General features: G+C 34.7%; 1 protein-coding gene across 3 annotated transcripts in view; it reads left to right on the forward strand.

Annotated features, from left to right (window-relative positions):
* HMCN1 (hemicentin 1) overlaps nucleotides 1-18,801 on the forward strand; it is a 520,282-nt gene that overhangs the window by 93,158 nt on the left and 408,323 nt on the right. The gene's annotated exons all lie outside the window — the stretch shown is intronic.

Below are 18,801 nucleotides of genomic sequence, written 5' to 3' on the forward strand. Positions count from 1 at the left end.
AAACTTCTCTTTTTGTCTGATCAGCCAACCAATCTCCAACATAAGCAAAGGCAGAACACCTGACAAATATACTATAAAAAGAATTTGTTTTCAATATCACCTTCTGTGGTCCTTTTCAATTTTTAGCATCTATAATTGAGTTGTATTATGTGCTCTGGAGCTCTTATCCCAACTCCTCTTTACCTTGATAAATGATGTATTTAGAGCTTGGCAACGACACCCTTTTAGGGCTGTAGTTTGAAAGAGTTAGGGTTGTCTTTTGGTGTCTGTGTGCTTGAGCTCATGAATCCCAAACAATATGCTTCCTGTCAAATAGATCACTTGGTATTATTCAGCCAGTCAGAATCAATTCATTTTTAGAAAAGGGTATCATTGAGGTGCTAATGTAAAAACAGTTGGTAACAAAAATATTCCCCAAATTCTGGGCTTTACTCTACCACTAGTATCCATAAGAGTGTAGTGGAGCAGTGTTTAGTTGTTGATGGGCAGTTGGGAAATCCTAAAGAACTGAGAACATACAGTCTTCCTCTATCTAGGAGCATGAGGGTAGATCAAGACTAAAGCCATTGACTTGGCTTTTACTTAATTTAATTTAAAGCCACTGTCTCTGTCTCTCTCTTAAGCAGCTCCTCAGGGTATTTAGTTGGAATGCTCACTCATTAACTACTTGCTAGAATCAATCTTTTGGTTTTTCATTGGTTTGCTATTTCTATGGAAGGCCCATGATGCATGACCAAGTTGTTCCTTAGTCAGTTTGAACAGTCCTCATGGACAATATCATTTCAGTTTATCCATTGCATCAAAAGAGACATATAAATTGATCAAGGCCTTTTCATATTGTTTAAATGCTTTTTATTGATTTGATTCAATTGAGACACATTCCTATCCAATTAAGGAACAAGGCTGTAGCATTTTATCACTTTCTTTAGGCAGAGTGTGGTGATTTGATTGATTTGCACATTTGGCCCCATTACACTGGGCATCCTTGTAATTGTACTATTATTATCTAGGCTACATCCCTCCTTTATGTCTCCAGGAATAGCATGAATGATTTTGTTAAATGCTTTGCTGAAATCTAGGTATGCCATTTTTATAGCATTTCCTGATCAGCCAGTCTAGTAAACTTATAAGAAAAGGAAATATGGTTCATCTGGCATGACCTTTTATGAAATATTAATGTATTACATTGCTTCCAAACTTATAAAAGTACAAGGCAAAATCAATGGAAAAATTCATACCAACATGAAGACAGAGGTGTGCTTGTCAGTGTTTAACAACTGGCTCTCTAGGGGGAGAAAGTATATACAATATATATTTAATTTTAATCTGCATTATTAATATTTTCTTCATCACTGCCTAAAAATAAGAACTTAACCAAACAATAAAGAGTCCTAATTTGCAGCATTCACCAGTTTCCAAGATATAAATGTTCACATCAAAAATTTTAACAATAGGCTATTGAGAGCCAATTCAAACTGGCTCCAGCACATACTCCTGGATAAAGCTATTATTTAGACTTAGAATTCAGAGTTATATTCTTACACTTCATGAAAAAGAGCTTTATACTACCCTGGGAGATAGTATAATGCAGGAATATATAGTATTTGCCTTACTAAATGTCCCTTTGACTATATAATGCTGTTTGAGGATAATTATCAAAAGTCAAGGAAAGCAAAATGAGTATTATTATCCTTTTGTTATTTTTAGATTCAGAAAGGTACCTAGTACAATGTCTTGAATGAAGTAAATATTTATTAGTTTAACAAATGAATCTTATCAAACACTCCACATATATTATGAATAAAGTCTTCTGCACTCATTTTCAACACTTTTTAACAAATGAAAAAAGGGGATATGTGGAGAAAAGGTGAATTGTGAAGTGAGGAACTAATTAAGATATTATCTGAGCTTGGCATTTTAATTTCTGGACCTGATTCTCAAGTGACATGGAAGACCTTAAATTCATTCCATATGCAGATAGTTTGAAGAAGCAAGGGCTGGGACTTCAGAAGACCAAGGAAGATGTAATAACTATCTTTAAGAACTAGAAGGGCTATGATCTGGATGAGGAATTATATTTATTTATTTATTTTTTTGGTCCAGAGAATAGAGTATGAGGCAATGGTTAGAAGTTTTGTTCATTCCTTGATCCTGCACTATTTAACTTTTTTTTTTTAAATCAATGACTTGGATAAAGGCATAAATGGCATGCTCATCAAATAGGCACATAGCACAAGGATAGAAAATATTCCTAAAACATTGAACACAGAACTAGGATTCCAAAAGATCTTGTTAGTCAAGTGCATTGGAAAAAATCCAATCAGATGAAGTTCAATGAAGACTTAAGATCTTATAGTAGGGGAAAAATAAACTTCACAAATATAAGATGGGGAAGGCATTGATATTCCAGTTCCTGAAAAAGAGATTTGAGTGATTTTAAGCTTAATATCAGTCTTCAGTGTAATGTGGAAACCCTCAACCTCTCCCTTCGACCTCCTCCTCCAACTCCAAACAAATCTGATCTTGAGGCAAAGTAAGAGAGGTGCAACTTTCAGGAAAAGGGACATGATCATCCCACTGTATTCTGATCTTCCCACTGTATTCTGATCTTCCCCTCCTACATTTTAAATACCACAGTTTTGAGGCAATGATAAGTTGAACAATGTCTTGAGAAAAAGCAACCAAGATGCTAAAATGGCCTTGAATCCATCTCATTTGAGAATCTGTTAAAGGAATTGGGATATTTCACCTAGAGATGTATACTCTCCAGGGAGACATAGCTGGCCCCAAGCCTTTAAAGGGCCTTCATGTAGAAAGAGAGTTTCAATTTGTTCTCTTTGGCCTCAGAGGCAGATGCAATGGATGGAAGTTACAAAAAGGACAATTTACACGATGTCAGAAAAACTTACTAGAAACTCTTCTTTAGAGCTACCCAGAAGTGGAAGCAGTTAACTTGAGAGGTGGTGGGTTTCTCATCCTTGGAAGTCTTCAAGCAGAGGCTGAATGATCCCTTCTTGGTTTTATGCTAGTGGATATTCCTTTTCTGTATAGTTGTGACAGGATGACTGCTTCAGTCTTTTCCCAATCTCAAATTGGGTGATTCTGTGAAGTTGACAAGAGAATGGCTTACCGCTTGATGCCAATATAGACTTAGAACAATTAGAGCCCTCCAAAAGTGGAATAGTCTGCCCTGGAAGATAGCAGGTTATCCCCCCTTAAAAGTTTTGCAGCAGAAGCTGGAGGACTATTTATTTGCCTGCTATATTGGGACGAGGATCTTTTATTGGATGTGAGTTAGGCTAGATGACTTCTAAGGTTCCTTCTAACTCTGAAATTCTGTGATTCTGTCAGGATAACACAACAATACATGAGGTTTCTTGGTAAATTCTGTTGGTTACATCTATTATTAACTAATGTTTATGATACATTCTAAGAACAGTATTCTAAAAGCTCAGACTGGTAAAAGGTTCAGGTGGTGGGGGATAGCATTTGGCAGAGTCTCTTCCCCCAGGGAGTCATTCATTTGCTGGAGAGGTAGCATTCACAACAAATTCACCATCCTTTCTGGGTTGGTAGAGAAATTTGGGTTCATAAAAATTAGAGGAGTTAGTTGCCAGTAGAAGAAGAAATCCCGTAATAGCAGGCAGGAGAAAGGGCACTATCAACCACATCTATAGCACACACATATAACTGCTTGTAAATATACTTGTTTTAGATATAAAGACAGAATTTCATGAGGTTACAACCACTATAGTCCCAGAAAGATGTTTGGGACTCTTAACAAACTAGACAGAATCTACCAACCACTCCAATCAATCAACAAACATTTATTGAGCATCTTCCCTGTGCCAGACATTGTACTAGGCACTGGGGGTACAAGTGCAAAAAAAAGTGGTGTTCATCTCTTCTCAAGAACTATTATGGTATACCTGCATTAGTTTGTAAAAAAAATGACTAGGGTGTATCTTAAGGAGATTAAAGATATTCGAGGAAAAGAACCTACTTGTACAGAAATGTTTATAGCAGCTCTTTTTTTTTTTTTTTTTTGTAATAAAGAACTTAAAACTGAGGGATGTCCATCCACTGGGGAGTGGCTGAACAAGCTGTGATATGTGATTATAAGAGAATACTTTTTTTCCATAAGAAATGACAAACAGTATGATCACAAGAAAACCCCGGAAAGACTTATTCAAAGTTATAAAGTGAAGTGAACAGAACTAGGAGAACATTATACTCAGCAACAGCTATAAAGCATGATGATCTACTGTGAAGGACTGAACTATTATCAGCAATGAAGGATCCAAAATAACTCCAAGGGACTCACGATGGAAAAGGCTATCCATTGCCATAGAAGAAACTGGAGTCAGAAGGCAGATCGTAGCCTATTGTTCTTCATTCTATTTCCTCCATGAATTTTTTCTCTAGTGTTTTTATGTGTTTTCTTTCATACCATGATGAATGTGGAAATATTTATTGTATGATCACATATGTACAACCAATATATTCCCTGCTGCCTCAGGGAGGGGGAAGAGGTGGTAGGGAAGGAGAGAACATGAATTACAAAATTTCAGAAAATGATTATTCAAAATTGTATTGACATATAAAATGATCGGGCATCTTGGTAGATTACAATCCATACAAATCAACAGGCTCATTTGATTTTAGACTATTTTAAGAGTGACCTCTACTAGTGATCCTCATTCTAGACATTACCCTGGTCAGAATGTACCTAGAGTATTGTCAGTTTTGGTCACCACATTTTTAGGAAAGTCATAGATAAAGCTAGAGAATTCCAAGAGGAAGGTGTTCCGGATGGAGATGGACCTTAATATTATCCCACAAGGAAGAATGCTTGAATTAATTTGGGTTGTATTACCTGGAGAAAAGACAGCAATGGGGGTGAGAGTGATCATGACAGAGCTGTTTTCAAATTTTTGAAAGGCTGTCATGTAGAAAAGGAATCAGATTTGGTCCCAGTCTATAGAAATAGGAACAATAGGTAGAAATTTCAGACAAGCAGATTTAGTTTCAATGTAAGGAAAAACTTTCTAAAAATTAGAGCTATCCAATAGTGTAATGGGCTCTCTCAGAAAGAAGTGGATATAAACTGTCCTGTTATTATAAAAAAAATTGGATGACCACTTTTCAGATACCTTGTGATTGGAGTTTGTTTTTTCCCTAGATTGGACTACATATTGCCTAAGATCTTGCCCTCTTTTGAGATTCTGTGAGTTTCATTGTCTTTAATCAGGTTGAAAAGCTTCTGGGAATTTGATTAAGGGTAAAGGAAGATGATATTGCCAAGCAGTGCAGGGGGGTGAGGGGGAGAAAGAGGTCTAACAGAAACGAGGAGATAAGAAAAAGAAAATGGATGAGGGAGTCCTCCCTATGGGAGAGGTCTGAAATAGAGCCTTTTCAGACAGGTAAACCTTGATGAGATTCTAGCATTTCAAAGATTTCACCCAGCAACATGAATAGATAATTCTTTCAATTCAGTTACACTTTTTCTATTTTGTAATACTGGGAAATATCCTTGTCCTTTTCCGCAGAGATTATGGTAAACAATTTAATAACCAAATGGAGCCAAGCATTCATATACACAGCTTCTTTTTCAATTGTGGTCAAATGCAACATGCGTATGCCATGATAAGGGAGAAGTGCCAGAATGATGTGAATTTCTGCAGGATTCTGGGTCTTCTGAATTTAAGAAGTTGCTTTAACTAATTGTTACATAGTCTGTTCTTTTGCTTTCAATGCCTCCAGGCTATACTTCCTATTAAATTGGGTTTTGTCCTGTCTACAGACTAATACAGTCTTTTCTATTCCTTTCAATGCCTCCAGGCTATATTTCCTATTAAACTGGTTTTGTCCTGATTATAGACTGATGCATTCTTAAAGTTGCAAAAGACCCCAAATACCATCTAGTTCAAATTTCACCTAAGCCATGAGTTACTTGTACAACTTTACCAACAAGTGATCATTCCTTTGCCAACTAGTGATCATCTTTTGCTTGAAGATTTCCACAGCAGATAACTCATGACCTTTGGATATAATAAATTCTTTTTTTTGGGATAGAAGAAACAACTCTATAATTGTTAGTAAGGTTTTCTTGTAATAAGCAAAATCTGTCTCGGTAATCTTCATGAGTTTGTCCTTGTTCTTCCCTTGGGGACAAAGAAGAATAAGTTTAATTCCCTTTACACAAAAGATCTCTCTAAATTCTCTTCCCACAAAAGAGTTCTCCAAATATTTGAAAGCTGTGATCTAACCCCTCCCTTAATTCTTCTCTTCTTATGGTAAAATATACCTAGTCTCCTCAAATAAATCTCATATAATGTCATATAATAAGTTCCCTTGCCATCTTGGGTAGTCTTTCCTGGGTGAGCTCAGGCTTGCTAATGGATTTACTAAAATTAGTTTAAAAATGTGTTAATCAGAAAATGTATATATCAGAAAAGTGAAATTTGTTGGAAAATGTTCTGGCACATAGAGCTGCCATTTTGATAGTAGAAGGAAAAAAACCCCAAAAAACCAAATTAGCATTACCTTCTAAAGTTCCTTTTATGTTATATATTTCCTGGAATCACTTTTGACCAACTTGTTCTTTGTTTTTACTTCTTAAACATATTAGAACCCGGTATTTGATGAACCCAAATTTTAGATTTTAGAGTTCTTTCTAATAAGTGATGTACAGACTGTTGAAATATTTTTGGAGCCTGATCCTGCTGTCTAACATGCTAGTTTATCCTCCTCAGCTTTGCATTATATGAACATTTTATAAAAGTGTCATCTGTGACTTCTTGCAAGTCACTGATTTTAAGAAAGTTGTCCATGATTTGGCCATTTTTGAACAACTTACTTTGTTCATAGTATTGTGATAAATTCTAGGGAAGATGCAAAGACAATTGATATGGTTTATGTTCCTATAGAAAAGAAGTCACATGACACATACACAAATATGCATTAGTTATATTACAAAATAAAAGTCTAAAGAGATGTACAAAATGCTGTGTGAAGTATAAGGAAAGAAGAATCATTAACTTCTGAGAAGTCATTTAGAGTCTTACCTCTCTAGAATAACAGGAAGTTTCCTAACCCCTCAAAATATCTCTTAACATAGCTTAAATACTCTTCCAACCATTGGAGAAGAAGTATCCTGAAAGATAGAAAACAGGAAATGTGTGAAGGTGTGTAGTATTAGGGAAAAAGTAGCGTACTTTAAAAAATTATTATTTGTATTTGGTCACACTTTTTAAGCATGGATTTTTAAAACATTCATTTTTAAATTGATTTTTTTACATCATGTAATGTTCTCTAGTCTCATCTGGTCATAAATTTTTTCCTTCTCCATAAGTATGCAAATAATTCTACATTCTCCTAATTTACTTATAATATCACCCTTTATATCTAAATCATACAGCAATTCTGACCTTATCTTGGTATAGGATATGAGATGTTGGTCTATACCTAGAGTTTCTGCCATACTGTTTTCCAGTTTTTGTCAAATACTGACTTTATGTACCCAAAGCTAGGACCATTGTGTTTATCAAGCTACAGATTGCAAAGGTTATTTACTCCTAATCTGGTTCATTGATCTACCATTCTATTTCTTAATCAGCACCAGATTGTTTTGATGATTACTGCTTTATGGACAGTATGAGATCGGATACTGCTAGCCCACCATCCTTCACATTTTTTTCATTAATTCCTTGATATTCTTGATCTTTTGTTTTTTCAGAAGAATTTTGTTATTATTTTTTCTAGTTCTAGAAAATGTTTTTTGGAGTTTGATTGGTGTGGCACTGAATAAGTAAATTAATTTAGTTAGAATTGTCATTTTTACTCTATTAGCTCAGACAACCTACTCATGAGCAATTAATATTTTTCCAGTTATTTAGATCTAACTTTTTTTTGGGTGAAAAGTGTTTTGTACTTGTGTTCATAAAAGTCCTGTGTTTGTCTCCACAAATTGATTCCTGGATATTTTATATTTCTAAAGTTCTTTTAAGTGGAATTTCTTTTCCTGTCTTTTGCTGCTGGACTTTATTTTTAATTCCTAGGAATGCTAATGATTTATGTGTTTATTTTGTATTCTGCAACTTAGATAAAATTATTATTTTAACAACATTTTTAGCTGATACTCTAGGATTCTCTAACAATACCATCAAATTACCTGCAAAGAGTGATAGTATAATAATTCCTTCATTGCCTACTTTAATTCCTTTCATTTATTTTTATTCTCTTATTGCTAAAGCTAGCATGCCTAGTACAATGTTAAATAACAGAGGTGATAATGGGTATCCTTGCTTCACCCTTGATCTTATTGGGAAGGCTTCAAACTTATCCCCATTGCCAATGACAGTTGCTGATAGTTTTAGATAAATAATACTTTTATTTTAAGGAAAGGCCCATTTATTCCTATGCTTCCTAGTGTTCTTAATAGGAATGGATATTGTATTTTGTTGAAAGCTTTTTCGGCAACTATTGAGATAATTCTGTGATTTCTGCTAATTTTGTTATTGATATGGTCAGTTATACTGATAGTTTTCTTGATATTAAACCAGCCTTGCATTCTTGATATAAATCCCACCTGGTCATAATGATTAATCCTTGTGATATACTGTTTGGTCTCCTTGCTACTATTTTATTGAAGATTCTTGCGTCACTATCCATTAAAGAAATTGGTTTGTAATTTTCTTTCTCTATTTTTGGTCTTCTTGGCTTAGGAATCATCATCCTATTTGTGGCATTAAAAGGACTTGATAGAACTCCTTCTTTGCCTATTTTTGCCAGATAGTTTATATAGTATTGAGATTAATTGTTCTTTAAATGTTTGCGAGAATTCACTTGTGAATGTATCTTTGGCCACACTATTTTTAAAAGATTTTTTAAAGGAATTACAGGAGAAAGTATTAGATTTTCCTTATTATGTGGGATAATCAATCTTATCTCTTTCTCATTCAGTATTTTTTTGGTGTTATATCTCTCTGGATAGTTTATAAGGTTGTACCTTATAGATATTCCTTTGGAATCTATACTAGTACTAGTTTTTGTAGCTAATTTCCATAGATTCTACCCACGAATCAAGTATGTAGCCAAGTACAGGCAAAGCACATTAAATAAATAAAAATTAGAGAATCTTAATAAGTGTTCTTCTAATTCAATATGTAGCTCATAGAGATCTTTATGTATGGGTGTGTTGTCCCCATTTTGGTTTGAGTTTAATACCACTGCACTAGACAATTCTACGGAGCTGAATTCTACAGCCAAGATAATTATAAGATATAGAACTGCCTACTCTATTTTGCCCTTATTTTATATATGTATTTCTTTGACAGAAAATAGAGGTATAGTGGAAGAAATCATCAGTCATTACTATTTAGCTTTTGTGTAGTTCTTTCAATTGTCAAAAATTCCTCTTGTTTTTCAGACATCTTTCAGTTGTGATTTTTCAAGAAATTTTCAGTTTTATGATTCCATTTTGGGTTTTCTTGGCAAAGATACTGAGATGGTTTGACAATTTTCTTTTCAAGCTCATTTTACAGATGAGGAAACTGAGGCAAATAGGGTACTTAGCTAGTAACTCCCTGAGGTCAGATTTGAATTTGGGAGGATGAATCTTCCTGACTCCAGGCCCAGTGTTTTATCCACTGTGCTATATAGCTACCCTTTGTAAAATTCTAGTAGACTCTGTAGTTTCTATTCCAGAAATATGGGGAATTATATGTTTTCTTTGAACCTTAGGATGTTTTTACCCTAGAAATCAATTGTTAGAGGAATACATGACCTCTTTAGTTTTTTTAAAAGCTATCAGGAACCAGTTCATATTCCTTTCCACTAATTATTAAAAGAAATAAGAACATTTTCCCCTTAGGATTTAGTCTTAAGTCATTTTGGCAATGCCCTACCTGATAGATCTTTAATTCCATTTTTTATCCTCTATTTCATATACATGTTTTATCTTCAATTTCAACATTTTTTCTTTTGTTTCTCTCAAGTAATTTCTGGGTTTTGCATAAATATCATGAATTATTACCACAAACCACTCAAATATTGATATGAATGTCATTCCCCTCATTAGAGTAACTTTTATGTGTCTACTACCTGATTTTCTATGGTTCTTTTGTCCCTTTGAGAACCTTAGATAAGAGTTTGATCAGCACATGTAAGAGGTACAAAGAGGATGCTTCTGAGTCCCTTTTTCTGAGGAAATGACAATTGCTAACTAGAAACTGTTTTGGTCTGTAAAACTCATCTTTAAGGTAGAAGAGAAAGCTGACATCCTGAAACTTTTTTGAAACCTTTTATTGTGATAATCATGTTTTCCCAGCCAAATACCTGCCTAAGCAATAACATCCTACCTTAAAACCTGTCTAAAAATTATTAAGACATTCTTCTTTACTTCCCGTACTCAAAAATGGATTATGGTTGACTTTGTGTTCTTGATGACATACTCCATGTAAGAGGTCCATGAATTAAAATGATCCCTTTGTGGTAAACACCCGATCTCTAATTTGGGTGAGTTTGTATATTTAGGGTTATCATACAGGTCCATGTCAACATAAGTAAACTTTTTTAGGAGGTATAACACATAGCCAATAGATTAATTATGAGAGCATGTAATATATGTTAATATATCTGCATACATAATTTTGTGATAAAAATCAAGAGCATTCCTTCCCTGCCAAAACAATCATTGAGAGTCTTTCAGTAGTCATGAAAATTACTCGTTATGTTGTGAGTCTGAATATTCTCAGTTAAATGACTTCTGAGCTATACTTGGCTCAGGTTTAACCCAATGTCAGGAAACAAGTCCTGTTCTAGAAGATTAAATGCAGACGATTTCTCTGAGCATTGGTGCTGGACAGCAGCATTTTTAGCAAAATAAGAACTTGGGAAAGAAAGCTAAGAGGATGTGTGTGGGAAATAAAGATCACATTCAAAAGAAGTAAGTGTAGTTTGAACTCATTTAGATCATATGGAGAAACAGGCATGGGATTTAATAATATTACTGAGAAAAATTTATAATGTTTTACATATGTTGAATTCTGAAGAACTAAGATATGTTAAAGTTTTATCTCCAGTTCCCATCTGCATGGGAAGGAATGTAGAGATTCCTTCTACCAATGCAGATGGGAATCTTTTCTTCAACTTGGTCTAGAGTTGCCTAGAGTACTGAGAGATTGAAACCTGCCCAGGATTGCAGAGCTAGTATGTGTCAGAGGTAGGAGCTGAACATAGCTCTTCTTGCTTCAAGGCTAGCTTTCTCCACACTATTCTACAGTTACTTCTTGTTGGGAGAACATAGTTTCCAAAATGAAGTGCCCTCATATTCTCTTGTACATTGAAATAATAAATTCTGAGAATTCCATAAGATAAACAAAAGGAAAAGTAAGAAAAATGAGTCCTAGACATAATCTGACTTATTTTACAATCTTTTGTCTTTGTTAATATCTCTTCTAATTTTTTTTTTACCTTTTGAGATGAATAGATGGATATATAGATGTGAAATTACTCCTTTCCATTATGGCTTTGTGTATATATGGCACTCAGTTCCTGGTCAGACATTAGAAACATGTGTGGAATGTTTTAGCATTAAAAAGAAGTGACACTGGGGAGGAGGCATTTGAATTTCTAGGGCCATGGGGGCAGAGTAGGTGTAGAATTTAGCCAATGCATAAAAATTAAAAGACAATGATTGATATGTAGCTAAAAAGTGTTGTTTTATAGAGAATGATCTTATATTTAATATTTTGTTCCAATTAGATTTAGAATAGTTTTTAACATTAATTAAAAAAAATGAGTTCCAAGTTCTTTCTCTCAATCTTCTCTCCCCTTATTGAGAAAGCAAGCAATTTCATATAGGTTATAAATGTGCAGCCACAAAAAAAACATTTCCATATTTGTCATGTTTCATAAGAAAACAGACAAATCTCCAAGAAAAATAAAAGTTAAAAAAGTTACATTTCCATCTGCATTCAGATTCCATAAGTTCTTTTTCTGGCTGTGGATAGCATTTTTTCATCCTAAGTCCTTTGGAATTGTTGTAGATCATTGTATTTCTGAGATTAGCTAAGTCATTCATATTTTATCATTATACAACATTGTTGTTATTATTATCTTGGTTAGACTTATTTTTCTATGTATCATTTCATGTAAGTTTTTTTGACGTTATTTTTTTATTTGGTCATTTTCAAACATTATTTCTTGGTTACAAAAATCATTTTCTATTCCTCCCAACCCTCCCCCAACCCCTCCCATAACAGACCTGCAATTATACTGAGTACGGCATGTGTCCTTGATCAGAACCCATTTCCATGTTGTTGGTATTTGTACTAGGATATTCATTTAGAGTCTACATCCCAAATCGTATCCCCTTTGACCCATGTAATCAAGCAGTTTTTTTCCTTTGGTGTTTCTACTCCCACAGTTTTTCCTCTGAATGTGGATAGTGTTCTTTCTCATAGATCCCTCCAGGTTGTTCAGGATCACTGCATTGCCACTAATGGAGAAGTCCATTTCATTCAATTGTACCACAGTGTATCAGTCTCTGTGTACAATGTTTTCCTGATTCTGCTCCTCTCACTCTGCATCACTTCGTGGAGGTTGTTCCAGTTCCCATGGAATTCCTACAGTTCATTATTTCTTTCAGCACAATAGTATTCCATCATTGATCTTTGTGTTTGGATATCAAACTTTCCACTTAGTTCTGGTTTTTTCTTAATGAATACTTGGAAATCTTCTCTTTTGTTGAATGCCCATACTTCCCCCTGGAAGTATATAGTCATTTTTGATGGATAGGTGATTCTTGGTGAAGACCCGGTTCTCTTACCTTTCTGAATATCATGCTCCAGGCCTTGTGGTCCTTTAGTGTGGAGGCTGCCAGGTCTTATGTGATCCTGATTGGTGCTCCTTGGTATCTGAATTGTCTCTTTTTGGCTTCTTGTAGGATTTTCTCCTTAGTTTGAAGGCTCTTGAATTTGGCAATTACATTCCTGGGAGTTGTCTTTTGAGGGTTCAGTGTAGAGGGTGTTCTATGAATTCTTTCAATGTCTATTTTGCCCCCTTGTTCAAGAACATCAGGGCAGTTTTCTTGGATGATTTCTTGTAGTGTGATTTCAATATTTCTGTTTATTTCTGGATTTTTAGGTAGACCAATGAATCTCAAATTGTCTCGTCGTGACATGTTTTCCTGATCTGTTACCTTTCAGTGAGGTATTTTGTTTTCTTCCATTTTGTCAGTCTTTTGACTTTGGTTTACTAATTCTTGCTGTTTTGCAAGATCATTGGTTTCCAGTTGCTCAATTCTGGTCCTTAAGGCCTGTTTTTCTGTTATAATCTTTTGGTTTTCTGCTAAAATTTTTTGGTTTTCTCTTTGAACCATTTCCCACTTCTCTTGCCAGAAGGCTTCAATGTTTTTGATAAGCTCCAATTTAAATTCTTCCAGAGCTTGTGGACGATTTCCATTTTTGGGGGCAGGTTTTCTGTTTATTTGAATTTCCTCCTGTATTTCCTCTGTAGGCTGGGTTTTTCCTCCATAAAAATTTCAAGGGTCACTGCCTTTTTTTGTATTTCTTGCAGGATTTTTGCCCCCAGGCCAAATTTGCCATCACTGTGGAGGTTTTACCTTCCCTTTTTAGTTAGAAATCTGAGTGAGCTGGGCTGGTTCTCTGTGTATGGATTTAAGGAGCAAGGATTTTGCCTGAGGCAAGCTCTCAAATCTCCCCAGCCACCTCTGTTCACAGTTTTTCTCTGCATGTGAGCACCCACTGTCTGAACTCCCCCGCCTGCCAAGATTTCAGGTGTAGCTGCTCTCAGGGGTAGGTCTTTGGTGGTCTTAGTTAGCTCCCAAGGATCTAGAGGTGCCCCTTGCTTGCTCTAGAGGTGCCTCTCACTCACTCACTGATTCTGGTGCATGCTGGCTCTGACTCTGGCTCCATAGGTGGGGTGGGGAATGGTAGATCAGCTCACATTTGGGTGGGAGCTTCTTCACTCCCTTATAGTATGGAAATTCCCAAATCCCATGTACCTTCAATGCTGCGCCCTACTGTAGAGTCCCTCTGTTCTCATGAGAATGGTTCTTTTGATCTTTTGAGGTAGTCTATATCAGTGGGTGTTGGGGAGAGGAAGCATCCCATATCTAGATGCCCGCCATGTTTATCCAGAAGTCCCCAACACAAAACTTTATGTAAGTATTTATAGGTCTTTCTGAAAATGTCTTGTTCATCATTTCTTATATCATGTCATGTCATGTCATGTCATGTTATATCAATCTATCTATCCATCCATCCACTTATCTATCTAGCTGATACAATGCTTTTATTTCAAGAAAAAGAAAAAAAAATTATGTTAAGAAAAGTATGTAATGAACCACTAAATAAAACTATATAACCTCATTAAATACTTATTATATGATTAAAAGAATAACATGTAGAAAATAAAGAAGCCATCACAATAATTAAGGGTCAAAAAAGATAATCACTATGAATGTGTCATGATCAGTTATAGCAATTTAATGATAACATAACTACTGTTGACAGTGCAAAAGTGTTTTAGTGTCTTCAGTGAAAACATTTGAGTTCTGTTGGGGTTACCTTCTCCAAGAAAAGACAGTTTTATTGCACTTTGGACATAGATGTCAATTGCTTCCCTTAATTAGTTAAAATTAAATTAAGTTTAAATTAATTCCATATTAGTTCACATCTCTACCCACAATACTTTAGTGTTCCAATTTTTAAGGGTCATTTTCAACATTTGTTATTTTCCTGTTCTGACATATTAGTCAATTTAAAAGGTGTGAAGTGCTGCCTCAGAATTGTTTTAATTTGTACTTCTCTAATTAATAGTGATTTAGAGTATTTTTTCCAAAGATTTATAAATAACTCTGATTTCTTTACCTGAATACTGTCTATCCACATCCTTTGACCATTTATCAATCAAGGAATGACATGTATCTTTATAAATTTGTCTTAGTTCTTTACATATTTGAGAAATGAGGCCTTTATTATAGAATTTGACATGAAATATTTTATACAGTTCTGATTACTGACTTTTCATTTCCCTTCTTTCTATTTCTCCATTTATCCTTTCTCTTTTTTCCCTTTCATCGTGTGTCTTCTCAAAAAATTTTTGCTTTCATTGTAAGGGTGAAAAATGTAAGGGGTTAGGGTCAGACTAAATTTATGAGTGTGGTCGCCAGGAATTATTACTCATTTCCAAATGATTTTTTATGGTAATTTATTTTCAAAAGGAGACAGAGTGAAAGTAAGAAATCAGAGGGAGTAGATATTTACTCAGGCCTAGTCCAAACCAGGCAGGGCTTAAGAGGCCCCAGCAAAGGGGGCCCAGAAGTAAATTAATCAAGTTTTATCCACAAGACCTCCTCTAAGATGAGGGACTTCTCTGGAGACTAGTACATCCAGAAAAAGCCAGGAAAAGGAGTCAACCTTTTTCACTCATCCAAATGATAGTTCTAAAGAAAAATAGAAGCAGTCCAAGGTCCTTAGCTAGAAGACCTCTAGGGTCAAGTTGAAGGCTGAAGATCACTCTCACAGGAAGTTCTTGGCATTTTTAAAGACCATTCCTTTTGTCAATTTCTATGCCTTCCTTCCATTTTTTATGTGGACCAATTACAGCTTTTAGCTATGCTTCAGATTGCCCATGGGACAGTCAGTGGATTCTGATTTGTCACCCACTTTCATACACATGCATCACAGGTCTCCCCCACATAAGGATAAGTGGTATGTCTACACTTTTGATGATTAAATCTAAAAATGGGCAGGGGAGAGTTAATCCCATCTGCACAAATCCCCCCATGATCATTTGAGAGATTAGTCTCCCCAATTGATCATTTGACATAATCATTTTGTACCTCTAAAAATCTTCCAACAACAGGTGCATACAATATTGCACCTTCTAGGAGGAAACTACAATAGTTAGAGATAAGAGAGAAATAGAAGAGAGAGAAAGCAAAACCAATGTTGGCTAGGTGTATTGACAAAAAAGCCAATAGGGGGCAGTCCCCTTTGGCATAGAAATTTATATTCAAAATCATATTATTGGTTCTGCTGTTCCATAATTTGTTTTGAGGCATTATGTTAAAATTGTTTGGAGGGGAACTTGGAAGAGCTCAGGTGAGTCCCTTGCCTTTACTCTGCTATTTTAGTTCCACCCCTGAGAACTATCTTAATCTACTTTTGCAAATATATTATAAAACTTCTCCTAATTGAGCTGACCTATCTTGAAAATTAGATATTTCCATATACCTACTTTTGTTTATTTTCCCCCTCCCTTTCCTTTTCTCAATCAATAGCAGTTCAAATTTATAGGAAACTTGTAGTTTTGCAAAACATTTCTTCCCATCCCCATAATAACTTTTGTAGGTAAGAATTACAAGTATTACCTCCATCTTATGGATGAAGAAGGTGAAGATTAAAGAATTTAATCTTGTGTAAAATTGAATGGGGTGTAGGATTTTGGAACAATCACTTCACCTGGTTCTCCTTCAGCTTCGTCATTTATAATAGGAGAACCATAGGTTGCATTTCCATTTCCTCTTTCCTCCTACAACCCAGAAGACTAGGATTCTGTGGTTCTAAGTGATAGAGCCAAGACAAGAATTTAGGCCTTTTGTCTAGAATAATCTGTCTTACATTCTCCATGAAACCATTACCTAACCTTTTAAGGATAGAATGATCCTTTCTGTCTCTGTCTAACATAAATGGACTTATATTTATTGTTTATTAACTTTAATTTACCTATATATCTTGGTCCAATGATAAGTTCCATAAAATTATAAGGGATACTTCATAAAATTTAGCATCTCCCAAGCACTAAAAAGGGCACTGCGTGAATCGTTGCCAATTGACTGGTTAGTCCATAGTAGAAGCTAAATGCCTTCAGGGCACTTCTGGTTTTTGTCTTTGTTTCTCCAGGATCTAGTACAGCAAACAGAAGGCACTAAGTAAATTCTTGTTGGATTTAGTATTTCTTATTATGTATGGTAGTGTAGCTATACTTTTGCAACTTTTAACACAATTCAAAGAGCACATTTTTTTAGTGAAATCTAAATATTTTTGGGAAGAAAAAAGTTCATAATGTAAGATAATAGAAATTTGCCAATGAATTGGCAATATTAACTTAAAATACTGAGTTCATTGAATAAACTTTGAAAGACATTGTCCAAAAAATGCTTACATACAGTTTAGCATGATAAAATTCTGCAACCACTACTCTTCCCCAACTCTACTCCCAGTAGGCAGCAAAAAATATTCCCTTTTTATCAAGGAAACACAGCCAGTATAAGAAAAATTGCAGGCAACACAAATCTGTTATCATTAAGGAAAAAGGAAGTGAAGAAAGGGAAATAAATCTTGCCAAGTAAGCCAGAAAAGGAAATACTTGATTGTGACTTTCCCCCCATTATTTTCTCAAGTACAATTCAACAATTCAGATTAAGAGAACAATGACAAACATGTTGGAGGGAGGGTATATGGACTAGAATCCATTTGATAAATTCCTAGGAAAATGGATCTAAAGATATTACTTTAAAAAGAGGAAACCCTTCTTTAACTCTATTTTCAATCCTGCTTTTTTCATTTGAAAATTCATTTTTTTTGGAGATAAATATTACTATATTTAAACAATCATTTAAAAATGTTAGTCTTGCTTTGCTTTATCAAAGGATCTGTTAGTGGGAGAATGGAATCTTTTGGTTGTTAACAACAATAGTTGAATATAAATAAAATGGAAGAAATTTTTTGAATAATAATCATAATGATAGGGAAAAATTTTAATAATACTCATTTAGATCACCAGATTCTGTACATTTTTACTGATTGTTTCCTCATTTTTAGAATTCTTTGACTCCTCAAGCCTCCTAGCTTCCCAAGTTTCCTTCAAGTCCAATTAAAATTCAAACTTCTACAGAACCTTTCTTTCATTATTTGATATTAGTCTTCCTTCTTTTGATTACTTCTAATTTTCCCTACATATATATTATTTGTACATAGTTTTTGCACAGTCTCTTACAGAGTTGTTAGCTTCTTGAGGGCTGAGACTCTTTCATTTTAATCCCAGATTATCACAGTATAGTATGTGCTCAATAAATGGTTTCCTATTTGACTTTATGATTGCTCAAGTGACATTTTTATGTTTCTGAGAGAAGCAATTTATTATTTTATTACTGAGGGAAATTATATAGACCTTAGAATATGCATTGCGTCTCTTTTCTAGATTATTTTATTCCTTTAAGAAAAAGTATTTGAACCCTTCCCTTCAATCTTGGAATCAATACTTATTGTTGGTTCCAAGGCAGAAGAGTGGGAAGGACTAGACAAAGGGGATTAAGTGACTTCCAGGGTCACACAACTAGGAAGTATCTGAGGCCGAATTTGAACCCCTGTCTTTAGGCTTGGCTCTCAAAACACTGAGCCACAGGTCACTGCTGCATATTTAATTCATTTTTGAGGTCCTCTTTTGCATGTGTGTACTGGATGTACCCACTAGAGTATGTGCGACTCCTACCTCTAGATTGGCAGTAATAAGATCAATCTGTTTCTTACATTGTTATATAAGTCTGCAATATTCAAGAATAATATTAATTGCTCATGAGTGGGTAGAGCCAATATAATTACATTATGGAGAAAACTAATTTAAAAGAATAAAACATTTCTTAAGAGCTACACTATGGTTCTTATGTTAAATAAATAGGAAGATCTTTTTTCTTTATGTTATACATATAGGATTATGTGACCATAGTGCTTGAAACTGATTAATTCTTGTGGTTTAGCAGTGCATAGG

The sequence above is a fragment of the Monodelphis domestica genome, chromosome 2 (assembly GCF_027887165.1).
Source record: "Monodelphis domestica isolate mMonDom1 chromosome 2, mMonDom1.pri, whole genome shotgun sequence".
Taxonomy (NCBI): domain Eukaryota; kingdom Metazoa; phylum Chordata; class Mammalia; order Didelphimorphia; family Didelphidae; genus Monodelphis; species Monodelphis domestica.